General features: G+C 39.7%; 1 long non-coding RNA gene across 3 annotated transcripts in view; it reads left to right on the top strand.

The window, feature by feature from the left end:
- Positions 1 to 26,027, top strand: part of LOC143653475 (uncharacterized) — a 57,009-nt gene extending 30,982 nt beyond the window's left edge. Inside the window, exons 3-4 of one of the 3 annotated variants that reach the window (XR_013161308.1) lie at positions 17,417 to 17,550; positions 25,411 to 26,027. This is a non-coding gene — a long non-coding RNA (uncharacterized LOC143653475). Of the gene's footprint in view, positions 1 to 1,353; positions 4,342 to 17,416; positions 17,551 to 25,410 lie in introns of those variants that run through there. The other 2 variants (XR_013161307.1, XR_013161306.1) reach the window with 2 other exon arrangements.
- The last annotated feature ends 1,872 nt before the right edge of the window (positions 26,028 to 27,899 follow it).

The raw sequence follows: 27,899 nt of genomic DNA, 5'->3' as shown, positions 1-27,899 counted from the left end.
CATGAAATAAGCATGGGAAAGAGAAATAGAAAACAGAGGCATAGACAAATGCAGGGGCCAGTTGGTAGGACTGCAGTGAGGAGCAGGCAAGACTGTTGAAGATCCTGTGGGGAGACTGAGGAGCTTGTAGAGGCATCTGCCATCCTGAGGAGCTGAGCCTTTCTCGTGGTAGGGGGTCCTCAAGGACTCACAAACATGGAAAGATCCAGGGAAGTGGAACATTTCAGATACACTTCCCTACTCTTTGAGCTTTTACAAAGGCAGGAATAGAAGACATAAGTGATACTCTGGATCCTGGATCAGTCGTTTGGTAAAAGATAGAAGTCCTTCAACTTGAGTAAGAGTAGTAAATATTGAAAATCTGAAATTTTCAGGGAAATAATTATGAAGTAAACATAGGAATGAACTCATTTTTTGTGACTCTTATGATATAAAAATGGAGTGAGAGGTTAGGGGATGATAAGGACTAGAGGGAGCGTGGAAAAGTACTGGAGGTTGTTCAGGGAAGGTGAAGCACTAAGGTGGGTCAGTTGCATGAATAACTCCTGAGCTTACCTGCTCCATCTGGATTCTGTAAGGGCCAGAGCAAGGTGAGAGAGGCCAGGTGTCTAGAGTCAGGAGGAAACCTATCTGAAGTTTGCTTAGCTAGGGCAAGTTGAAGCTGTCTTGATCAGGAGAACCTGCTTTCTGGAACACAGGAGAGTGGGAGGATTTCTTTAATCTCCCATGTTTTCCAGGATCACAGGGCTCAGGGAAAGTTCAGCATTGTCACTTCTTTCTACGGTCACCATAAAAAGGACATACCTAGGCAGCCTGGGTATTCCAAGAGGAGTGACACATGAGTTAGAGCTCAGTCACTCCCAAATTCTCAGCTGATGATATTTTAGATCAACAAAACTATGTACTGATAACTATGACAAGATCAGCAGTTACCTAGTTACCTACCCCAGATATGTCCAAAGCAAACATGTATTTTTGCATGTCATTGAGGTTTTCAGGTTGTTTTGCAGTATTACTGTAGCAAAGGCTAATTATCCTCGTCACCCGTGTTGTTTCCTGGGATTAATGTTTAAAATTGAAGAAGGGTAATGAATTAGTGTGAGGATGTAGAGCCTCAAGTATCCTACAGTGGAAATGTGATGATCAGGGTTGCTTAAAGTGAATCCCTAACATTTGACTCAGAGTTCCAATAGAAAACAAATGACACATTTAAGAGAGAGTTTTTAATGGGGGGGGGGTGGAGGGGGACTTCCAGGGAAGATGGTGGAGTAGGAAGCTACAGGACTCATTTCCCCTTAAAAAACAACCAATGGCAGGCAGTAACTCTCTGAACAAATTGTTCTGGACTTGCAGAGGCCAAGAGATCACTGTACAAGACCCAAAGGAAGAGCAGAATGAAGAGACTGAAAAACTGTGGTAAAGCTGACTGACTCACTATGGCAACTGCTGGCATCCATGCCCTACTCTCAAGGTAAACCACTCCATGTGGCCCATGTCTGGATGCTGTCAATGGAGAAGGGTGTGGAAGCCCTCTTCACCAAGAACTGGGAGTGGGAGAAACAGCCAAGCACTAAAACAATTTTGACAGTGAATTTAGATAGCTGTGTCCCAGCTCTGAACTTCTATTTCAACCCCATCCCTGACAGGGCAAAGCTGGTGGAGGGTGTTATGAGGGCTGAGGGAAGTTTTCTAAAGTGCACCATCTTATGGGAAATCCAGGAAAGCACTGCCTAAGGGAGCCAACCAAAAGGCTTTTGGTGTCTTTCACAACCTCCCCCAGGGCTCTTTGGAACTGGTCTGCAGGCCATGCATACATCCCTGGACTTGCATTGGCTGGGAAATACTGAACTGGGAGAGTCCTCTCTGGGTTAGCCTTCCTACCAGAATTTGCCCTCCAGGCAAAAGCAGCTAGAGGCAATGAAAGGAGTGTATATAGAGGCAAAACAGAAACAAACAGAACAGGACAAGATTTCTGGAAAAGCAAGTGAGGAAAGAAGATTTTTCCTTGTCATGAAACAATCTCACAAGTAATCCAATCTTAGAAAGTGTACCACCCACTCAGGGCAAGAATCAAATGAACAAGAGCTGAAACATACGGCCAAACACAGGCAATTCTAAAGGACTACAATAGATTGAACGAAGTGTCAAAGAAGAGACTTAACACAAAGCCAATCAACAATTAAACCCTAGGCAAGAAATAGAAACTGACTTTCAGGGTAAACTTACCAAGATAATCAGATACATAGATAGCAGCAAAAAATTACCAGCTATACTAAGAAACAGGAAGATATGGCCTAGTCAAAGGGATAAATTAAAACTTCAGAGGAGACACAGAATGTGGAACCACTAATCATAGCTATTCAAATAGCCTAAACTAAATCAAGGAGATGAATGAAAATATGGATAAAGAATATTAAGAAGAGATTGGGTGAGCAAAAATAATTTGAAAGTATGAAAAGAAAAATAACAAAACTTATGGGGATGAAAGTCACAATAGAAGAGATTAAAAATACACTAGAGGCACACAACAGCAGATATGAATAGACAAAAAAATATTCAGCAAAGTGGAAGACAGGACAATTGAAATCTTACAGAAGAATAGATAAAGAAAAGAATGAGAAAAATTGAACAGGATCTCAGGAACTTGAATGACAGCACATAGCCCACAAACATATGTAATGAGTGTCCCATAAAGAGGAGAGAAGGCAAAAGAATATTTATATATTCTTTTTATAAATACAGAAGAATATTTGAGGAAATAATGACTGAAAATTTCCCAACTTGTATGAAACATAAACAAACAGGTCCAAGAAGCACAAAGTACTCCAAGCAGAAGAAATCCTAATAGATCTACTCTGAGCCATGTACTAATCAGAATGTCAAATGCCAAAGATAAATAGAGGATTGTGAAAGTGGCAAGAGAAAGTGATTAATTATATTCAAGGGAGCTGCAATAATATTAAGTACTGATTTCTCATCAGAATCTATGGAGGCAAGATGGCAGTGGTATAATATATTTAAAGTACTAAAAGAGAAAAACTGCCAGCTAAGAACCCTTTATCTTGTAAAACAGTCCTTCAAAAGTGATGGAGAAATTAAAATATTCACAGATAAACAGAAACTGAAAGAGTTTGTTAACAAAATACCTACCCTAGCAGAAATACCAAAAGGAGTTCTGCAAGCTAAAATCAAAGACCTAACTGCACACCTGGAGGAACCAGAAAAAAGAGCAAACTAAACCCAAAGCAAGCAGAAAGAAAGAAATAGCAAAGATAGACTAGAAATATACAAAATTGAGAAAAATAGAGAGAATTAACAAAACCAAAAGGTGACGCTTGGAGATGATCAATAAAAGTAATAAACCTTTAGCTAGACTGACAAAAAAGAGAGATGTGTATAAATAAAATCAGAAATGAGAAGGGAACATTATTAATGATCCCACAAAAATAGAAAGTATAATAAGAGGTACTATGAACAACTGTAAGCCAATAAATTAGAAAAATTAAATGAAACAGACAAATTCCTGGAAATACACAAACAATCTACACTGACTTTAGAAGAAATGGGAGACTACAACAGAAAAATTACAAGTAAAGATGTTGACTCAGTCATCAAAAATCTCCCAACAAAGAAAAGCAAAAGAACCAGATGACTTCTCAGGCGAATTCTACCAATCATTCCAGAAGAATTAATACCAATCCTGCTCAAAGTCTTCCAAAATACTGAAGAGAAGGGAAAGCTATGTAACTCATTCTATGAAGCCAATATCACCTTAATACCAAAGCCATATAAAGATATTATAAGAAAAGAAAATTACAGACCAATTTATCTAAGGAATATAGATGAAAATCCTCACTGAAATTCTTGCAAATCAAATTGAACATCACCTTACAAGTATCATACAACATGATCAAGTGGGTTATATCCCAGGTATGTAAGAGTGTTTCAACCCAAGAAAATCAATGTAATACACCACCTGAACAAATCAAAGGGGAAAAACTACATGATCATCTCAATCAATGTAGAAAAAGCATTTGACAAAATCTATCAGCTTTTCTTGATAAAAACAGTTCAAAATATTCAACATGATAAAGGGCATATATGAAAAACCCACACTAACATCATACTCAATGGTGAAAGACTGAAAGCTTTCCCTTTAAGATATGGAACAAGGCAAGCATATACACTGTCACCACTGTTGCTCAATATTACACTGGAAGTTCTAGGAGAGCAACTGAGCAAGAAAAAGAAATAAAAGTTATCCAAATTGGAAAGGAAGAGGTAAAACTTTCAGTATTGCATATGACATGAGCCTATATATAGAAAATCCCCAAGCACCAATCTACCTATGAATTTGGATGAAGAAAATATGCTTTGCACCTATGATGAAATATTATTCAGCTATAAGAAGTCTTGATAGATGTAACATGGATGGACTGTGAGGACATTATCTTGAATGAAATAAGCCAGACAAAACAGCCAAATATTACATGATCTTGCTGATACAAGCTCATTATAATAAGCAAACTCATAGAGTTAAACACTGGGATATAGGTACCAGGAGACAGAATGGGGTTAGTGGATGGAAAGCTGATGCTTAATTTGTGTAGCATTCCTAATGAGGTTGAGTATAAATGTTTGGAAATGGATGGTGGTGATGGTTGCTCATTATTGTCAGTGTAATTAACTACACTGCATTGTGTGAGTGAGTGTGGTTGGAAGGCGAAGTATGGGGTCATGAATGTCACTAGAAGGAAAGATAGAAGATAAAGCCTGGGACTGTATAACATAGTGCAGCCTGTGGTGGGCAGTGACTATGGTTAATAGGGAAAATAGGGTCCCTTCTTTCACGAGTTATAACAAATGTACAGCTCTGTTACAAGTTGTCATTAATAGGGTGATATATGGGAAAAATACACCTGATGCAAATGATGGACTATAGTTAACAGTAATATTTTAATATTCTTTCTTCAATTGTGAAAAAGTACTGCACCAATGCAAAGCATCAACAACAGGGGGTATGTGGTGATGTTGTATTTTTTACATGACTTTTATGTAAAACTACAACTTCTCTAATTAAAAAATAACATTTAAAAATAATATGCTAAGTGAAATAAAGCAGAAACAAACTACTACATGGTACATCATTCCATTTGTATAAAATCCACATGATTCCAATCATTTAGATCGGTGGCTATGTAGGGCTGGGGAAGGATAGAAGGGTTGAGCGGTAACTGCTAAGGGGTATGGAATTTTTATTGTTTGAGTAATGAAAATGCTGTAAAATTGATTGTGGTGATGAACGCACAACGCTGTGATTATACTAAAAGCTACCAATTGTACACTTTTCGCGGATTTCATTGTATGTGAATATATCTCAATAAAGCTCGTTTAAAAAAATAAAAAGAAAAATTGAAAAAGAAGAGAGTTGTTTTAAAAGAAAACATTTTAAAAAGTGTAGTCAAATTGCAGGGAACCTGAGGGCAAAGGTGAAGCACCCATGGATCAGCAACAACAGGAGGCTATAGGGCTCTTACACCTGAAGGGCAAAGAAAAGGTTTGCAGAAGGATGTCAGCAAATGAGACAACTAAAGAGCTGTGGCCTTAAATTCGACCAGAGTGTGATCCTGTGAGAAGGGCTATGCAGGGCATCTAACTGTTTATCCTCTTGTTCTCATTTAAGAGAAAATATGTAAAATTCAGTGTTTGGGAATCAGAATGAGATATGAGGCAAAACTTGGATCAGTGGAGGGGTACTAAGAAGAATTTTCAGCACTTTGTACTCTTTGTGATCCTTTATATCTACTTAGTAATTAATCATGAAAGATCTGAGGTCCTAACCATACACAAGCCACCGTATGCCCATGGAATGAATCAACTTAAGTCATATTATCACCTAAATTGATTAGTAACCACCGGCGTTCATAGAAGATAGCAACAAAAGATAAAGGATACAGTTAATATAGAGTGTATCACAACAAAAGATAAAGGATACAATTAATATAGAGTGTATCACCTCCGGAGTCCCTGAGTCCCTGTTTCTGTAACAATTGGTACCTTGTGCCAAATGGATATACTTCTCAAAGAAAGTTCAGAAAGAATGTTGTCCATGATTCTCACATGATTCTCTTCCTGCTGGGAACCTCTGGGAACAGGGAAGGCCATGGGACAAACCACTGTTGCAGTCAGCCTCATGAACACATGCATCCATTTCTCATTGTTGCTCTCCTAGACTATCCATTCTAAAGTTCCCTCAATATCAACTATCACCTAGGCAGGTCTCAATAGCTTACCTAGTGGTGTAACCAATACTGTCATTACTAAGGTTCTCAGCCTTTGGTAACCAAGCCCTTCTTAGGCTGGGATGTGTCATGAGTTGTTTATAGTTGCAATGAGGAAGAGAGTTCAATGAGGCTCCCAGAGGGATCAATTGTTTTTTTTTTTTTTTTTTTTTTTTAGCCTGGAGGTTATTTTATTATTTTTTTTATTAATTAAAAAAAAGAATTAACAAAACAATTAGAAATCATTCCATTCTACATGTACAATCAGTAATTCTTAATAACATCACATAGTTGCATATTCATCATTTGCATCGATTTAGAAAAAGAAATAAAAAGACAACAGAATAAAAATTAAAACAATAATAGAAAGAAAAAAAACAAAAAACAAAAACAAAAAACCTATACCTCACATGCAGCTTCATTCAGTGTTTTAACATAATTGCATTACAATTAGGTAGTATTGTGCTGTCCATTTCTGAGTTTTTATATCCAGTCCCGTTGTACAGTCTGTATCCCTTCAGCTCCAATTACCCCTTCTCTCTCTTTTTTTTTAATTAACGGAAAAAAAGATATTAACCCAACATTTAGAAATCATACCATTCTACATATGCAATCAGTAATTCTTAACATCCTCACATAGATGCATGATCATCATTTCTTAGTACATTTGCATCAGTTTAGAAGAACTAGCAACATAACTGAAAAAGATATAGAATGTTAATATAGAGAAAAAAATAAAAGTAATAATAGTAAAATCAAAACAAAACAAAACAAAAACCTATAGCTCAGATGCAGCTTCATTCAGTGTTTTAACATGATTACTTTACAATTAGGTATTATTGTGCTGTCCAGTTTTGAGTTTTTGTATCTAGTCCTGTTACACCATCTGTATCCCTTCAACTCCAATTGCCCATTATCTTACCCTGTTTCTACCTCCTGCTGGACTCTGTTACCAATGACATATTCCAAAGTTATTCTCGAATGTCTGTTCACATCAGTGGGACCATACAGTATTTGTCCTTTAGTTTTTGGCTAGACTCACTCAGCATAATGTTCTCTAGGTCCATCCATGTTATTACATGCTTCATAAGTTTATCCTGTCTTAAAGCTGCATAGTATTCCATTGTATGTATATACCACAGTTTGTTTAGCCACTCTTCTGTTGACGGAGATTTCGGCTGTTTCCATCTCTTTGCAATTGTAAATAACGCTGCTATAAACATTGGTGTGCAAATGTCCGTTTGTGTCTTTGCCCTTAAGTCGTTTGAGTAGATACCCAGCAATGGTATTGCTGGGTCGTATGGCAATTCTATATTCAGCTTTTTGAGGAACCGCCAAACTGCCTTCCACAGTGGTTGCAACATTTGACATTCCCACCAACAGTGGATAAGTGTGCCTCTTTCTCCGCATCCTCTCCAGCACTTGTCATTTTCTGTTTTGTTGATAATGGCCATTCTGGTGGGTGTGAGATGATATCTCATTGTGGTTTTGATTTGCATTTCTCTAATGGCCAGGGACATTGAGCATCTCTTCATGTGCCTTTTGGCCATTTGTATTTCCTCTTCTGATAGGTGTCTGTTCAAGTCTTTTTCCCATTTTGTAATTGGGTTAGCTGACTTTTTGTTGTTGAGATGAACAATCTCTTAATAAATTCTGGATACTAGACCTTTATCTGATATATCATTTCCAAATATTGTCTCCCATTGTGTAGGCTGTCTTTCTACTTTCTTGATGAAGTTCTTTGATGCACAAAAGTGTTTAATTTTGAGGAGCTCCCATTTATTTATTTCCTTCTTCAGTGTTCTTGCTTTAGGTTTAAGGTCCATAAAACCGCCTCCAATTGTAAGATCCATAAGATATATCCCAACATTTTCCTCTAACTGTTTTATGGTCTTAGACCTAATGTTTAGATCTTTGATCCATTTTGAGTTGACTTTTGTATAGAGTGTGAGAGATGGGTCTTCTTTCATTCTTTTGCATATGGATACCCAGTTCTCTAGGCACCATTTATTGAAGAGACTGTTCTGTCCCAGGTGAGTTGGCTTGACTGCCTTATCAAAGATCAAATGTCCATAGATGAGAGGGTCTATATCTGAGCACTCTATTCGATTCCATTGGTCGATATATCTATCTTTATGCCAATACCATGCTGTTTTGACCACTGTGGCTTCATAATATGCCTTAAAGTCAGGCAGTGCGAGACCTCCACCTTCGTTTTTTTTCCTCAAGATGTTTTTAGCAATTCGGGGCACCCTGCCCTTCCAGATAAATTTGCTTATTGGTTTTTCTATTTCTGAAAAATAAGTTGTTGGGATTTTGATTGGTATGCATTGAATCTGTAAATCAATTTAGGTAGGATTGACATCTTAACTATATTTAGTCTTCCAATCCATGAACACGGTATGCCCTTCCATCTATTTAGGTCTTCTGTGATTTCTTTTAACAGTTTTTTGTAGTTTTCTTTATATAGATTTTTTGTCTCTTTAGTTAAATTTATTCCTAGGTATTTTATTCTTTTAGTTGCAATTGTAAATGGAATTCACTTCTTGATTTCCCCCTCAGCTTGTTCATTACTAGTGTATAGAAATGCTACAGAGTTTTGAATGTTGATCTTGTAACCTGCTACTTTGCTGTACTCATTTATTAGCTCTAGTAGTTTTGTTGTGGATTTTTCCAGGTTTTCGATGTATAGTATCATATCGTCTGCAAACAGTAGTTTTCCCTCCACTTCGATTTTTTTTAAGAGTTTGAGGAGAATTGGTACTAATTCTTTCTGGAACGTTTGGTAGAATTCACATGTGAAGCCATCTGGTCCTGGACTTTTCTTTTAGGAAGATTTTGAATGACTAATTCAATTTCTTTACTTGTGATTGGTTTGTTGAGGTCATCTATGTCTTCTTGAGTCAAAGTTGGTTGTTCATGTCTTTCCAGGAACCCGTCGATTTCCTCTGAATTGTTGTATTTATTAGCGTAAAGTTGTTCATAGTATCCTGCTATTAGCTCCTTTATTTCTGTGAGGTCAGTAGTTATGTCTCCTCTTCCATTTCTGATCTTATTTTTTTGTCAATCTTGCTAAGGGCCCATCAATCTTATTGATTTTCTCATAGAACCAACTTCTGGTCTTATTGATTTTCTCTATTGTTTTCATGTTTTCAATTTCATTTATTTGTGCTCTGATCTTTGTTATTTCTTTCCTTTTGCTTGCTTTGGGATTAGTTTGCTGTTCTTTCTCCAGTTCTTCCAAGTGAACAGTTAATTCCTGCATTTTTGCCTTTTCTTCTTTTCTGATATAGGCATTTAGGGCAATAAATTTCCCTCTTAGCACTGCCTTTGCTGCATCCCATAAGTTTTGATATGTTGTGTTTCATTTTCATTTGCCTCGAGGTATTTACTAATTTCTCTTGCAATTTCTTCTTTGATCCACTGGTTGTTTAAGAGTGTGTTGTTGAGCCTCCATGTATTTGTGAATTTTCTGGCACTCCGCCTATTATTGATTTCCAACTTCATTCCTTTATGATCCGAGAAAGTGTTGTGTATGATTTCAGTCTTTTTTAATTTGTTAAGACTTGCTTTGTGACCCAGCATATGGTCTATCTTTGAGAATGATCCATGAGCACTTGAGAAAAAGGTGTAACCTGCTGTTGTGGGATTTAATGTCCTATAAATTTCTGTTAAGTCTAGCTCATTTATAGTAATATTCAGATTCTCTATTTCTTTATTGATCCTCTGTCTAGATGTTCTGTCCATTGATGAGAGTGGGGAATTGAAGTCTCCAACTATTATGGTATTTGTGTCTATTTCCCTTTTCAGTGTTTGCAGTGTATTCCTACGTATTTTGGGGCATTCTGGTTCAGTGCGTAAATATTTATGATTGTTATGTCTTCTTGTTTAATTGTTCCTTTTATTAGTATATAGTGTCCTTCTTTGTCTCTTTTAACTGTTTTACATTTGAAGTCTAACTTGTTGGATATTAGTATAGCCACTCCTGCTCTTTTCTGGTTGTTATTTGCATGAAATATCTTTTCCCAACCTTTCACTTTCAACCTATGTTTATCTTTGGGTCTAAGATGTGTTTCCTGTAGATAGCATATAGAAGGATCCTGTTTTTTAATCCATTCTGCCATTCTATGTCTTTTAATTGGGGAATTCAGACCATTAACATTTAGTGTTATTACTGTTTGGATAATATTTTCCTCTACCATTTTGCCTTTTGTATTATATATATCATATCTGACTTTCCTTCTTTCTACACTCTTCTCCATACCTCTCTCTTCTGTGTTTTCGGTTCTGACTCTAGTGCTCCCTTTAGTATTTCTTGCAGAGCTGGTCTCTTGGTCACAAATTCTCTCAGTGACTTTTTGTCTGAAAATGTTTTAATTTCTCCCTCATTTTTGAAGGACAATTTTGCTGGATATAGGAGTCTTGGTTGGCAGTTTTTCTCTTTTAGTAATTTAAATATATCATCCCACTGTCTTCTAGCTTCCATGGTTTCTGCTGAGAAATCTACACATAGTCTTATTGGGTTTCCCTTGTATGTGATGGATTGTTTTTCTCTTGCTGCTTTCAAGATCCTCTCTTTCTCTTTGACCTCTGACATTCTAACTAGTAAGTGTCTTGGAGAACGCCTATTTGGGTCTAATCTCTTTGGGGTGCGCTGCAGTTCTTGGATCTGTAATTTTAGGTCTTTCATAAGAGTTGGGAAATTTTCAGTGAAAATTTCTTCCATTAGTTTTTCTCCTCCTTTTTCTTTCTCTTCTCCTTCTGGGACACCCACAACACGTATATTTGTGCGCTTCATATTGTCCTTGAGTTCCCTGATACCCTGTTTAAATTTTTCCATTCTTTTCCCTACAGTTTCTGTTTGTTTTTGGAATTCAGATGTTCGATCCTCCAAATCACTAATTCTATCTTCTGTCTCTTTGAATCTATCATTGTAGGTATCCATTGTTTTTTCTATCTTTTCTACTTTGTCCTTCACTTCCATAAGTTCTGTGATTTGTTTTTTCAGTTTTTCTATTTCTTCTTTATGTTCAGCCCATGTCTTCTTCATGTCCTCCCTCAATTTATCGATTTCGTTTTTGAAGAGGTTTTCCATTTCTGTTCATATATTCAGCATTAGTTGTCTCAGGTCTTGTATCTCATTTGAACTATTGGTTTGTTCCTTTGACTGGGCCATGTTTTCAATTATTTGAGCGTGATCCGTTATCTTCTGTTGGCGTCTGCGCATTTAGACAGATTTCCCTGGGTATTGGATCCAAAAGTTTGGAAGATTTTTCTGTGAAATCTCTGGGTTCTGTTTTTCTTATCCTGCCCAGTAGGTGGCGCTCGTGGCACACGTTTGTCTGCGGGTCCCACCAGTAAAAGGTGCTGTGGGACCTTTAACTTTGGAAAACTCTCGCCGTCTGGGAGGTTCGCTAGCCGAAGCGACTTGGAAGAGTGCGAGCCGGCCCGGGGTCCGAACGCGGGGAGGGTTGCTGGCCGCCGCAGCCCGGGAAAGTGCCCGTCCGAATTTCCTAGTCGGCCCGGGGCGACAAGCATGGCGGGAGGGCGCCAGCGGCAGCGGCCCGCCTGGGAGAGTGCACGTTCCCGGGGAATCATGGGTTTGGAAGGGGCCTCCCCCGCCCCGTCACCATTCTCCGCGGCCTGGGGATTTCCGATCCAATTCTCTCAGTTGGTCCGGGGGGCCGCGCGTGGTGTGGGCGCCAGCCGCCGCGGTTTCAGGGGACCGCCTCTCCATGAGGGATAAATAACAAAAGATCTATGTGTGCATATGTCATAATCAATCTGTTGAAAGCTAAAAACAAAGAGAGAATTGCAAAAGCCACAAAAGAAAAATGGCCCAGACTCATCACATTGCAGGAATCCTCAATAAGATTAAGAGTTGACCATAGAGGCCATAAAGCAGTGGAATGATATATCCAAAGTGTTGGGAAATCAAAAAAACAAATAAACAAGCAGAAAAGAATTATATATCCCCCCAAAAAATTGTTTCAAAAATGAGGGAGACATTAGGACATTTACAGTTAAACAAGTTGGAAAATTCATTGCTAGTCTATCTGCTATACCAAAATATTAAAACACTTCTTTCAGACTGAAATGAAATGACACTAAGAGGTAACTCAAATCTGTATGAATGAAAAGTAAAAGAGTAACAGCAACTGCATGGGGGAATTTAAAAGAGAGTATAAATGCTTTTATACTGTAATCCTTTTTTTTCTCTTCTCTGATTTAAAAAATAGCTGTATAAATCAATAATTACACAACTGTGTTGATGGGCTTATAATATATAATGAATTTCCATGATAAAAATAGCACAGAGAAGGAAGAGTAGAACAGAGATATATTGGAGAAAATATTTATAGGGTACTATTAAAATTAAGTTAGTTTTAACCTGAAATATATTGGTTTTAATTAAAATGTTGATTATAAACCCCAGTGGGATCACTAAAAAATCCCTCAACAATATAGAAGTTAAAAATAGGGGAATTAGAACGGCATATTAAAAAATATCTATTTCACACACATGCATGTACAAACACACACACACATACACAGAGCCATGCAGGATGAGAGGAATGAAAAAACTATGAGAAACATAGAATATAAACAGCCAAATGGCATTCATAAATTTTAATTTATCAGTTATTATATTAAACATGAATGCATCAAACGCTCTATTGGAAAGTCAAAAATGGCCTAATGGATTTATAAAAAGAATGAAATCAAATATAATGATCCAATTATCTGCTTTCTACAAGAAACACACTTTAGAGTCAAAGACACAAATAAGTTGAGAAAGAAAGATTTAAAAAAAAGATATGCCATGTATGCAGTAAGAATGCCAAAACAAAAATCACAAGTGACTACAGTAATATAATTAAAAAGTAGATTTAAGATGAAAATTGTTAATAGCTACAAAAAAATTTCATAATGATAAAAAGTTCAATTCATCAGGAAGATACAACAATTATATGTATTCCTAACAACAGATTCCCAAAATACGTGAAGTAAATATAAACAGAATTGCAGGGAGAAATAGTCAATACAAAAATAATTTTTAAGTATTTCAATGTCCCACTTTCCATAATGGATAAAACAATTAAGCAAAAGAACTGGGCCTAACAAACATGTATAAAACATTTCACGCAATAGCAGAATACACATTCTTCTCAAGTGCGCATGGAAGATCCATCATATGTTAGTCCTCAAAACAAGCCTCAGCATATTTAGGAGGGATGAGATAATAGAAAGCATGTTTCTATATATAATGCAATAAAATTACAAACCAACAACAGAAGGAAATTTGGAAGACTCACAGATGTGGAATTTAAACCATCACTCCTAAATGGCCAATGGATCAAAGAAAACATCACAAGAGAAATTAGAATATACTTGAAGAAGAATGAAAATGAAAACAGAAATTTTATTGTGTGTAGCTAAAGAAATGCTCAGATGCAAATTAATATCTATAAACATCTCTATTAAAAAAAATCTTAAATTGCTAGCAAAACCTTCCATCTTAAGAAACTGGAAATAGAAGAGCAAGGTAAATCTAAAGTAAGAAAAATGGAAGAAATAATGACTAGAATAAAAAGAAATGAAGTTGAGAATTTAGAAAACAACAGGAAAGTTAATGAAACCAAGACTTGGTTCTTCAGAAAGAAATTACTGGAACCCCTCCTGCTTTGCTGGTGGGACTGTAAAATGATGCCATTTTGAAAATTAGTTTGGCAACTCCTCAGATTTTTAGCATAGGGTTAATGTAGCCCAGCCACTCCACTCTGAGGTGTATATCCAAGAGAAATGAAAAAAACATGCCCCTACAAAAATGTGTACATAAATATTAATGGCCGAGAAAATGGAAATGTCCTAAATGTCCATCTACAGATGAATGGATGAAATATGGTATATCTGCGCAACGGAGTCAAGCAATAAAATGAATAAGTTGCTACAACATGGATGAACTTGAAGACTTTATGTTTCATGAACCTTGATAGCACTGTGCTAAGTACAAGAAGCCAGTCACAAAAGACTGCATGTGACATGATTTCACTTCTATGAAATATCCAAAATAGAATGGGGCGTGACTGCTAACAGGTACAGGGCTTCCTTCTGGGGTGATAAAAGTTCTAAAACCCATGAGCTAGTGTGTTAGTTAGATTCAGTTGTCAACTTGGCCAGGTGAGCATACCTAGTCCTGTTGCTGTGGACATAAACCAATGGTACGTGAACCTTGGTACGTGAACCTCATCTGTTGCCAATTACATCTGCAGTCAGCTAGGAGGCGTGTCTGCTGCAATGAGTGACGTTTGACTTAACTGGCTGGTGCTTAAATGAGAGAACGCAATGTAGCACAGCCTAGCAGCTCAGCATTCCTCATCTCAGCACTTGCAGCTCAGCCCAGGCCCTTGGAGATGGAGAAGGAAATTACCCCGGGGAAAGTTGTTGGAACCCAGGGGTCTGGAGAGAAGACCAGCAGAGACCATCCTGTGCCTTCCACATAAGAAAGAACCTCAGTGGAAAGTTAGCTGCCTTTCCTCTGAAGAACCAACAAAATAAATCCCCTTTTATTAAAAGCCAATCCGTCTCTGGTGTGTTGCATTCCGGCAGTTAGCAAACTAGAACAGCTAGGATGGTTGCACAATTCTGAAAATGTTAAAACTGGTGAATTGTACACTTTAAATAGGGGTATTTTATGGTATATAAATTATAGCTCAATAAAGTTGCTACGAAAAAAACCCAGAAGATACAGCTATGAAATATCCATAGATACATAGAAAAAGAACCGTGGATGTTCAATAAACATAAAAGCAAACACTCATGACAGGCATGCAACTACAAATTACTCATGTAGACCACTTACATCTGATGCTGGGTTGCAAATGCCACACTGACCATCAGGAAATTGTCCAGTTTAGAGGCCCACTCCCATAGTAAAACAGTGGTGCCTACTCATTACTCACTCACCCCACCATGTGCCTGGTACCTTGGGCCCATGCAATGGTTCTGGCTCTGATATCAGTGTTGATGAAGAGACAGGACCCTTTATCTGTTAGTTAGGACATAAATCGGCAAGAGCCACAGCAGAGAATCATCTGACAGCATTATTAAAGGTGCTAATCTTCATCTATGATGAGAAACTCTAAAATTCTGTGCCTAAGTTATGTATGGTCGAAAAACTCTGGCATGCATAATTAAGGGTATATGTGTATGAAACTGAATGCAATATCAGAAAAGTCAGAATATCCATCCACAAGAGAATCAATAAAAGCATAATAGCGAACTCAGACAATGCCATCTATATCAAAGAAAAAATATTGTATTAGATCCGTACATATCAACATGGATAAATCTCAAGTTCATAATAGGAAGCAAAGATTCAAGTTGCAGAAAAATAAATGCAATACAATACCATGTATGTAAATCTGTAAAACATCTGGAAATAATATACAAGTTTCATGTATGTAAATCCTTGTGGGTGAGTGATAATGCCTAATATAAGGATTTGGCTACTTCTTTCAAAGAGATGTGGGCTGTGATAGAGAGTGTTGCAATTTATGAATCGTGCCCAGAGGCATTTGACTACACTAGTTGCATCTATTTTTACAGCTAGGAGGAAGTCAGTGCATCCCCATTATATTTAGGATGACCAACTTATCCTAGCTCACCTGGGACTGCTGTGCTTCAAAACAAATTCTCACATCCTGGAGCCATCGCAGGATGCAAACCAGCACGGTTGTTCAGACTAATTAAATTATTATTCGTACATTTTTGTAGAAGTTAAATATTACCTAATGAACTTTTAAGTAAAAAAAAAAAATGGTGATGAGCTAGATTTGGAAGACAGAGGCCAAGCTAATGACTGTAGAGCTGGTAAAGCAAGAGCTATGGGAGAGGGCATGGAGACTCAAGAAGTGAAGGAGGCCAGATCAAGTGGGAGTGATGAAGAGAAGGTGGGGAGAAGAAGGACTCTGGATTTCTGGCTTAGGTAATGAGAGGACAGTGGATCCCTCAGCTGTGAGAAAGGAAGAGAGAGGAGGGGGGTTGGACATAATGATTTTCAGGTATTTGTGAGACTTGTGCTTGGAAAATAGGGACTGCTTTAAAAGAGGATGACCCAACCACCTCCAGGGAAACACGTTTTGTAAGATAGCTAAGGAAGAGGGAAAAGAAGAGAATATAAGATGGGAGAGGATAAAAGAAGGAGGAGAGAAGTGAGAGAGAAAGGGATGGGAAAGAAGAGCACAGAAATGATTCATATCAAATTCACAACAGTGGTGACTTCTAGGAACAGGGGAAGGTGATCTAAGTAGAGGGACACACACAGCGCGTTTCTATTCTATTGGTACTCGTGTTCTATTAGTTCCTCTTTGGCTTGCTGGTTTGTTCATTTGATCATTTCTAATATCTTTCAGCTCTTAAAATTGTGCTAAAGAGGGAAAGAAAATAGCCCAAGTGTGAGGGAAGGAAGCATGTGATGGAAGAGAAAGTGAGGGTTGTCAGCTCAGAGAGCCAGTGGAGCAGAGGGGGCAGAAGCTGGGAGGGGAAGTAGGGCAGAGTGTACAGGGTGCCGGGGTGATGGGCCAAGGGTGAACCGAGAGAAGCAATCCACCTTGTGACACTATCACACAACAGGCTGATGTAAGAAACATTTACTGGCTCACTGCTTTAGAGGTCGTAAACCCTGAATCAAGGCGTCGGCTGGACAAGGCCGGGCTTTCTCTGGTCAGTGGTGCTCTGCTGATGGCAAGTGGCTCACAGGGTGGTTCTCGGTTCCTCTGTGTGCCCTGCTGGGGCAACGTGTGCCCGGATTTCTGCTTATGGAGGAAAGATCACAACAGAAAGTTGAATGGGGTCGGATCACAGCTAAATGGAATTTTAGAAGATCCCATTCACAGCTGCCCCCAGCACCTCTAATGTGCATCTCCAAAGGTTCTGTTTCCAAACGGGTTCGCAGACACAGGGACATGGGTTAAGGACAGAGCACGTCTTTTGACCAGAGACGTAATTCAATCTACCACACTATTGAAAGTTCATGAATACGAAGATGGTGGTATTGGGGCATTCATTTAAAATGGAGGATGGAGGAAGAGGCCATAACTCCATGTCAACAAAACCTCTGGCTGTCCCAACAGGATTGATACAGAGAGTCTACAGTTGAAAATTAGACCAGGGCAGTGCGTCCTTCTGCATGGATGGAGGGGAGCACCAGGGAATCCAAAGTGGGAACAGTCTCTTGGGAACAAGATGAACCAAAGGATGGTTTAAGGTCAGTGGGAAAGCATGGTTGTTCATTGTAACTCTGTATGGGATGTATCTTCTTTAATCCTATATATACTTTGTCTTCAAAAACATTCAAAAATAAAGTTTTTAATAATTAAAAAACTGAATAAAACAGCTTTCTTTTAGCAATCCATACCTAAATGAAAATGTTTTCAGGTCAAAGTTTTTGATTTTAGAGAAGCATAGTCAAGAACACATCTATAGTGTTCAAATGATCTAAATTCAAGTATTAACCCACTTCTTATGACCTGTGAGTAATAAAGCTGAGTGGCCTGTAAAATAAGACTATTCCTACTTATTTCACAAAATAATAAGGAGCCATGTACTGTGTGCAATGTAGTAAAGATTCAATAATTGATTGATAAGCAATTCATATTTAATTACACATATACATTTGGTTGCAAACAACATAAAATATTGAAATAAAGCAATAAAGACAATCATATTATTGATCCAGTCTGAAAAAAAAATACTGCTTTAGCATTCATTTAGTCTAAGTACCCACTAGAGAACACCCAGTACTCCTGATTTATGTCAATTTTATTTGCTCCAGTTACAAGAACAAAAATATAACAAGCCTTTGAACAGTCTTCCAAACCCTTGTAAACTGTAAGCACAACTTCAATTTATCTGTTGGTGTAAAGTTGTTATCTGCTCTCCTCTGAAAGTCTTAATTTAATGAGCTCTATGAAACCACAGGCAATGGGAAAGTGTTTTATGTGCAACAGCTCATCAAGTCTCCAGGCTCATTGATTAAGCCATATCTGCAAAGGAATATAGATTTTTCATTGAGGAAATTGAACTGTTTTTGGATAGAGACAATGTATAACACTCAAAGAGAATTATTAATATAACATATCATTTAGGCATTTTAAAGATTTTTCCTGACCGCTGTCTCAAATCATTCTGCTCTGGTCTTTCCACCAAAGAATAGTCACAAAGGCTGTCAAAGCCTTTGACAGCACCTCTCGGCAGAGGTCCCTCTCTGCCTCCCAGGTCTGCTGCCAGCCAGCCACCAAGATTTCTGGTTCAGGCAATTGTTTATGTCCAAATTCTGTAGCCTCTTTAGAATCAAGGTAATTTGGAGCAGTTTGATAACCTCTCTGCGCATCAGTTTCCTTGTTTGAGAAGACTATAACATTGCTTCTGGCTTGGTGACATTACTGAAATGAAAAGAAAACTACCGGGCCATGGTGGCTCAGCAGGCAAGGACGTTTGCCACCGGACCCAGGTTTGATTCCCGGTGCCTGCCCATGTAAAAAAAAAAAAAGAAAAAGAAAACTACCCAGTACCTAGCATTTAGTAGGCTCTCAATCAACAGTGATGCAGATAATATTTGTTAGAATGATTCTATTGAGTGTCCTAAATAGTATCATCTTTCCAGAAATAAGACCTGTATCTTAATAGCAACTCAATAAACATTTGCAGAATGAATGAATGAAAATTTAAGGAACAATGAGCCATTAAGAGCCATATGAGCCTACAGACATCTACTGTCTTTCTGTTGCCTGCAGAATAACATCCATCATCTTAACTAGACATGTGCCATCTGAAAGCAGCCCCACACTCTAGTCTCTGAGCCCCTGGCCACCCTCTGCCATGCACACCCTCCCCTCTGCATGGGCAGTATCCTCACGCCCTGCCCTGTTCCTGGAGTAAGGAGGAGATGATGCTCTCCCCATCCAACTCGTCTCCCAAACCTCATCCAGAACCACTTCTCTGAACCATTCTCCACACTAAACAAAAGAATATTTCATGAAAATAACTTCTGTCATTCCAATTTGCAAAATGCATCCATAAATGTCCATTTCCCTTAAGACGAAAGTTTTACCCCTCATACTGAAAGCATCATGTAAGAAAAGCCACACTTTCCTTTGAGCCCTGGCCCAGCTTGGTCCATGTGTAGGAAAGCCTGGCAGGAGTTTGGAGAGATGTTAAAGGAGAGGGAAAATAAAAATGATAGATTGAACAACTGTTCTGGCATATATTTGGAGAATTTGGGGTCACCAAGCTCATCTTGTATGTCTCTTATTGGCCAAGTTTGAGGTAACTTTGAAAATGATCTTTTAAAAGTTTGATTGGTCCACCAGGTTACCTCTACTTTTCTAGGCATCACCTGCAGTGTTAATTTTTCAAGCGCTATCCTCACTTTTAATCCTTCCTAGAATCCTGTTAGGGATCCTCACTGTACCCACAAGAAAGTTGAGATTCTGACAGGTCAAACCATGGAGACGTGGAGAAGCCTGGACTGGAACCTATGCATATTGAAGCATGGGGTGCTTTCCTAAATGCTGTATGCTAACCTTTGTTTATTCATACTACTAGCTTCTTGTTTTTGAAACATCTAGCCAAAGAAGGCAAGTCTATATACATTTATTTGTTATAACAATTTGAGGTATAATTCACCCATTTAAAATGCATAGCACAATAGCTTTTAATTTATTCACAGTTATGCAGCCATCACCACAATCCATTTTAGAACATTTTCATCACTGCAAAAGAAACCTGGTACTAAATAGCAATCACTCCCCATCACCCCGAATCCTCCCAAACCCAGGCAATCATTCATCTACTTCATAACTCTATAGTTTTGCTTGTTGTGTCTATTGCATATGAATGGAGTCATGAATATTTAGTCTTTTGTGAATGGCTTCCTTCACTTAATGTTTTCAAGGTTCCTCTATGTTGTAACATGAATCAATGTTTTTATTTCTTTCTTAAAAATATTCCATTGTTTGGGTAGACCACATTGTGTTTATCCATCCATCCATTGATGAATATTTGTGTTATTTCTACTTTTTGTTTCTAAGTAATAATGCTGCTATGAACATTCATATTTAACATTTCTGTAGACATGCTTTTGTTTCTTTTGCGTGTACACTTAGAGGTAGAATTCCTGTGTCTTATGTAATCTATGTTTCACATTTGCAGTAACTGCCAAACTACTTTGCAGTGTGCTGCACCTTTCTACATCCCCATTGGCAACGTGTGAGGCTCCAATTTTTCCACATCCCCAACAATATTTATTGTATATATTTTTTATTACAACCATCCTTATAGGGATGAAGTAATACCTCATTATGGTTTTTTTATTTGCATTCTCCTAATGTTTCATGATATTGAGTATCTTTTCATATGCTTTTTGGTTATTTGTATGTTTTCTTTGGGAAGAAAATTCAAAAGCTTTTGCCAGTCTTGTCTTTTAATTGTTGAGTTTAATATTTATTTATATATCCTGGATATAATTCCCTTATTGGATATATGAATTTAAAATATTTTTTCCTATTTTTTCAAGCTGTTTTTTCACATTCTTGGTGTCTTTTGAAGGATGAAATGCTATATAAGTTTTTAATCTCTTTCTTTGGTCACTTGTATATTGTTTCAAATTAAACTTCCTTTACTTAGAAGAGCAGAATTCAAGGGCTAATGGCATGGCAGCACTTGTGAATGGCACTGTATGCGATATAGGAAAGATAGTAGAGATGCCGGCACCCCACCCCCACTCCAAGATCTCCACTCAAACACCAATCTAGGTATCATTTTAAAGGTACTTTGCAAATACAGTTAAGGCCAAGCACCTTAAAATGGGAAGATTGCCCTCAGTTATACAGATGAGTCCACTCTAAGGACAAGAGCTTTAAACCTGATGTAGACTGGAGCTATAGAGCTGAAGCACCAAGTTGGGAATTCCCTGCCCTCATGCGGCTCAAAGTCCAGATGTATACTCACTATGCATGGCCAACAGACACAGAGAGATGAACACATGAAGAAGATGAATTTGAACAGAACGCACCAGAACGTAAGAGCCTCAGAATGTTGGGATGTGTTGATGTCTATTGCGTTGTCTTTATCGTTTTCTTTATTTGCCAAGTTTCCAGTATAAACACGTATCACTTTTATAATGATTTCTGAAGAACAAGAATCCTCACCCTTGTCCACCTCCACCCGTCAAATCACCTGCGGCCAACTGAGCACCTGGAGGAATCATTTGTAATGTTCTCACCTGGAGAACTGAGCAGGCAGCCATCTGATTGGCGGCCAGGTTTGTTGTGCTGTGGTTGCTTCATCTCCCCACGGGTGCTGAGTGACCAGCCCAAGCCGAGCCCTTAAGCTTCAATTTTTATTAAGTCCCCTGAGAGGTGTTAAAATCCTTAAGAGACAGTGAGGAGAAGCTCATGAGAAGTCTCCCAGTTAATGAACAAAACGGACTCTAACACTTTATTACACAGCACCATATGCTGTTATCCAATTTGTAACAAATGACATACGTCTTGGGGATTTAATTATCATGTTTGGGAAACTGATTTTAATTCTTCATACTTTCAAAAAAATCATTTTGATTTCCAAATGCAAACACTTCTTTCAATATTTTGTTGTGGTCAGTGTTGGGGGTAGCTACAGAAAAGTCCTCAAATCAGATAATACTTTTCTTGAAAAAACATACATCTTAAAAATGTCCCCTTAAAGAGCAGTTTTTTTTATTGCAACCAGACTTTCTATGTTCTCAAACAATGTAGTTTGAAGTTTCTGTGTTTTAAGTGTTATTTAGCAGCTATTTTTTTTCAGTTCCAACCTCAGTGTGTTAGTTTGCAAGCTGCCAGAACGTGATACACCAGAACTGGAACAGCTTTTACAAAAGGGGAATGTAATAAGTTACAAGTTTACAGTTCTAAGGCAATGAGAATGCCCTCATTAAGGCACCAACAAGAGGTTACCTTCATTTGAGGAAGGCCCATGGGTTGGGATCACCTCTGTCAGCTGGGCAGCCACGTGGCTGGCATCTTGCCTCTCCAGGTTCTGGCTGCTTGTCATCTCATGGCCATGTCTGCTGGGCTCCGAGCATCTCCAAACACCCATGACTCTGTCCTCCACATGTCCGCATCTGTGTCAGCTCTGCTATAAAGTTCTGTCAGCTCTGTCCTTTCTGACATTTCTCTAAATGTTTCCCCTTTTAAAGACTGTAGTAATCTAATCAAGACCCACCTGGAATGGGTGGAGTCATGTCTCCATCGAATCAGAGATCAAACCCACAATTGGGTGTGTCACATCTCCATGGAAATAATCTAATCAAGTTTCCAACCAGAGGGGTTAAAAGGAACGGCTGTTCCCACAGGTTGGATCAGGATTAAAACATGGCATTTCTGGGGTCCATAATACTTTCAAACCGGCACACTCAGGTACCATGACGGCACTCTGTCTACACCTGCCTGCCCGTTCCGGAATGCGACAGGACTCTGGCAGTCTGTATTAGACCTATAAAACCACTTAGCACAATATAAAAGAACACACAAATAAATAAAGAATACCATAGAAGATCTCTGCGTATTTGCTTAATATTAAACTCACCATGGCTAAAACCTACTTGATAAGTGTCTGTTCAGAACCAGCATGTGTGAATATACTGTCAGCTGGGTCTCCTCCCATTACAGGCTCAGTACCTATGCATGCCCACCATGTACAACACTCAGGATGTTTATGAAATTGATTCTTTAATTGTTCCTCAAATGGCCCATGTTAGGAAACCATTTTATTGCATCTTCATTTTGAATGAAAACAAAAGCAAACTAAAAAATTAAACAATGGCCCCTTCCTGACCCCAGAAGTTTGGGAGGTTTCAATATGCCAAAAATCACATGAGGCCTCAACTCTAATCTGTTCATTTGATCCCAAATCCCACAATCTGCCCTGTGTGATTAAGAGAAGGCCACCCCGCCAGACCTTCCTGGAGATTCACATGCCCACTGCCAACCCTCCCTCCGCTGCCACCCGGTGAAGGCAATACCCTTCTCCCACTCCCTCCTGGGCCACCCTCCAAGGAGCTGCTCCAGAGGAGGGCACCTGACTGCCTGTGTCTCAAAGACCAGGGTGAGAAACACAACCTTCCATTTTAAGACAGTGAGCTTTGTTCTCCCAAGGAGCTTATACCCAAGCAGGTGGGCAAACCCCAAATAGGTTGCCTCAATCTTCAAGTGCGATTAAAATGTACTGGAGCCAAAAAGGCCATTCGATAGGCAGGGTATGTAACTCTGTACACTGTTACACGCCCGTACTAAACAACGTGGGGAGATTCTTGTTCAGATTATATTTATTAGTAGTAGGCATGGATATCAAAGTTTTTGCACCATGCAAGGAAGGCATCACTAAGACCTCCATTCGTGGTCCTGAGGAGCTACCTGGGGGCATCCAAGGCTGCTGGGGACAGACGGATGGAGTTCAATTCTTCCTCCACAGGAGCTGACCATCTCCCTGGGGAGAAAGGCCCTGAGGTTGTCTGTGTCCAGTCCCAACTGCAGAGCTAGCATGTGGTGGCACACTTCTCTGGTCCTTCAGCCCATCTCATCATCTTTGGGGAGAGCCGGCTGCTGGGGGCAGTGGACAGGTGTACATCTCAGGCTCTCTGCCAGCCCTTGTTCCTTAGCTTTGGCTCAGCCCAGTTGTCTCAACTCCAAAGTGACCTTCTCTGGTGGCCGAATCTAAAGTCATCCTCTTTCCTTCACTCTTTCTAACCTCACATTTGTTTTCAGTACTTTTCACTATAATCATATGCATTTCTTTGGTCAAATTTTCTTTTGTTTGTGGGACTTTTTATTTCATATCCCCATACCTGAGAGCACAATTCCGTGGGGGCAGATCATTTTCTTCTCTGCTGTATCCCTGGCATCTTGAATAGCAATTTATTCAAAGAAGATGTTCAATAAATGAGTGAAAGAAGGGAAGAATGTATTTTTTGGGATAGTGCTATTCTTGGAGCCTCTCCTGCACTGATTGGTGATGTCCTTTAAAGACTGTAAGGTCTCAGATGACCCTCTTTATAACCTGGGTCTGCAATTGTTAGAAAGAATTTTGAAATACTGTCTCTAAGGAGCAAATCACAAATATTTATAATTATGTTGCTGCTACCCTTTTATGACTCTTCATGGTCAAAATACACCCACCACGAGGCATATGCAAGCGGTTCAGGAAGGACCTGAATCCTCAGAGACGCTTGCTTTACAACAAAGAAACATTGAATGAGTGCTGAATAAGCCCTAGGCATTCTACATACATACATAAAATTTGCAGAAATAAATGTTGCCCCCAATCTATGGATGAGAAAACTATATATCTGAGCAGAAAGAGAAACTGCTCCAGTCTGCACAGCTCTCAGGTGGATTACAGAGATGGATGCAGCCCTGAGGTCAGATCTCTACTTCATCCACTCCTAAACCTCATATCAGTTTCTCAGAGTCCTGCAAGGCTAGCACAGGCGAGTCACATCTTGTCATCACACCCAACGGTGAGGACACGCCTGGGGCAGGTCCTGAGACAGGGAACCACGGTAAGAATCGGGCAGGGTCCACTTGCAGTCAGATAACCAACAGCAGCTTTTACTGAGCAGTAGTTCGCTCATAAGGAGCCAGACATGGGAAAGCACAGCAAGTGCCTCTGGTAAAAGAGGATTTTAAAAAATAAAGAGAATGAGCTTTCCATTGCATTTTCATTAAGAAATGCTTCTGAGCCATTGCCCTTCCTGGACGGCCCTGCATTTGGGCAGCTAGCCTTGGGAAGGCACTGCTTGTATTTCTACTCAGAGACACCCCAGCATGTGGCGTTTGCTGCTCCTGTTACAAAGGCCTCCTGAGTGTCCTTTCTGGAAATCGTCCAGCTGTCCTGGGACAAATTGTGCTACTCGTGTCTGGGGGAAATAGGCATCATTTATTTTTATTTTTATTTTTTTACATGGGCAGGCACCGGGAATCGAACCCAGGTCCTCTGGCATGGCAGGCAAGCGTTCTTGCCTGCTGAGCCACCGTGACCTGCCCTTTTTTTAATTTAATTTAATTTTATTATTATTGTATTTTAACAGGCATCATTTATGGACGCTACACTCCTAGGAGAACATGCCCTGGGGACCTGGCAAGTGGGAACCTGCTCAGGCACTGACCCCTAGTGCTGCTGGCCTGGCGACTGGCTCTCTGGCTCAGCATTTGCTCATGTGGAAAACAGACGATGGAAATGATGATGATGTTCACTGATGTCCTGTTGACAGTAGGACTCAGCAGCTTTGTGAGTCTGTGGATATTTGAGCATGGAGTTCAGGGACCATATTTAGTCTTCGGTAAGGAGGAATTACTGGGTGCCTAGGCTTTTGATTCTGATAAACCTGGGTTGCAAACCTGAATGTGCTACTGTCAGGCTATGCAGCCTCAGACAAACTCCTTATCCTTTTTGTACTTCAGGTTTCTAATCGATCATATGGGTAATTGAAAGATTCTTTGAGGTTATGTATATAAATTGCCCAGCTGAGTGTGTACAGGCTATGCGCACACCATTTCCTTTCTCTTCTCTAACAAGCCTTTCCAGTCCTTTCTAAACAAATTCCATCTCTCATACTCCCATAGAATGTAGTTTGAATTTTTATTGTAGGAATTCCAGAATCTGTTTTCAATTATGTTCTTCCATCCAGTAAATGCTTATACTATAGCATGGTAATGATGGCATTTAATTACTGACCACTTTCTGTGGGTCAGGAGCAGTTCTCTACACGTTCAGGTATTCAAACCTAGCATTGACCTTATGAAGAAGGCATTATTGTTCTTATACCATTTGGAAGATAAGGATATTGAGGCACAGAAACGTCAAGTTACCCACCCCAGACCACACAGCTGTGAGTGGTGAACCAGGATTCTAACCACAATCAAGTCTGAGCTTCTTAATATATGAGCAATTCTCCCTCTTGTTTTAACCCATGCATCTAATTTTGCTAAGGAAACTTTTTGTGGTAGAAAAAATAATAGCCCTCAAAACTTCTCCCTGTCCTAATACACAGGAGCCTGAAACTATGTCAGATGCATGAGAAGGGGAGCTAAGGTTGCCAGTGGACTTAGGGATGCCAGTCAGCTGACAGTGAGATGGGGAGCCTATCCAGGGAACCTGGTGTGGTCACGTGGGCTGTTGTAGCAGAAGAGGCAGGGAGAAGAAGGGAATAGGGCAGTGATGTTTGAGGAGAATTCCACCTAACAGTGCTGGATTTGAAACTGAGGCCACAAGCCAAGGAATGCTAGTGGCCTCTAGTAGCTGGAGAGGACAGGAAGACAGATTCCCCTTTACAGCCTCTAGAAAAAATTGATGCCAGCTTCCAGCTTCCAGATTCTGGCTCCACCATGAGTAAGGAATTCAAGAGCACAGCACAGATGGAGCAAGTAGGTAGGAAATGTGTCACGGCCACCTGCAGAGCAGGAGCATGCATGTCTCTTGCCGGACAGAGAGGCAAGAGGCCATAGCACCACATAGATGCACTTTACTTACCTGCCCCTCTTGCTCAGGGCCTCCCCCCTCTCCAGGGCAGTGTGTTGGTGGGTGGCACATCTGGGTGGGGGTGGGCTCCACCCTGCTCCATGCATGGCTCTCTCAGGTGAGGGCCTTTGGCTCTAGCTGGGTTGCCTGCAGCTAGTGTGTCCTGTGGTGGGCAGCCTCCAGGCAGGGTGACTGTGCTGGACACAGGCCCTGCTGACCTCGATTAACTGTCCCTGCTCAAGGGTCCCTTCAGGGATTTTCTCTTCTCCCATTTCTCCCTGCTCAGGCCTCAAGTCTCCCCTAGTGAGTTCTCACGCCCTCACCCCGAGGGGTGCTGGGGCACGAGGTGTGTCCTCTGCCGCTCCTTCTGGTTCAGCAGGGGTAGGCCCTGCCTGATGGGGTGTAGAACTTTCGGGTGGTCTTAGTTAGGTTGAGAGGGAGGAGTCGGAGGGGCGGCGGGAATGGCTGGAAATGGCTGGAAATGCATCAGCATTGGTTTGGTGTGAAAGGCTGCCAGTTGGGAAGAAATGAACTCGGTGAGAAGTTTAAAAATGCAAGGGCCAGTCAATAGCAAGGGGAGGATAGAAGTGAGCTGGCTTAGGAGGGTTTAGCTGACAGAGACCAGGGAAGAGGAAGGAAATGACCAAAGTGAATCTTAGTGAAATACCAGTGATCAATGTGAGGGAGGAGTATGGGGTATGGGATTTATGAGTTTTTCCTTTTTCCTTTGTATTTCTTTTTTCTGGAGCAATGCAAATGTTCTAAAAATGATCATGGTGATGAATACAGAACTATGTGATGATATTGTGAGCCACTGATTACATATCATGTATGGATTGTGTGTGTGACAATTTCTCAATAAAAATATTTTTAAACAAAAGAGGAATCTTACCTGGGCTGTCCATTCCTGCTTAACTGGGGAATAAGAGGGTGCATGTGGCAAGTTAAGGGATGCAGGAACAAGACATGGTAGGGGCTTCATTGATTGGGCTGCAGCTTTGGCTGCCCTGCCAACCCAGTTATTCCCTAGAGAGATGTATTATTTTTTTTTGATGGCCA

Source organism: Tamandua tetradactyla, chromosome 13, assembly GCF_023851605.1.
Source record: "Tamandua tetradactyla isolate mTamTet1 chromosome 13, mTamTet1.pri, whole genome shotgun sequence".
NCBI lineage: Eukaryota > Metazoa > Chordata > Mammalia > Pilosa > Myrmecophagidae > Tamandua > Tamandua tetradactyla.
The sequence above is the reverse complement of the archived record's forward strand: the minus strand, read 5'-3'. Positions and strand labels throughout refer to the sequence as shown.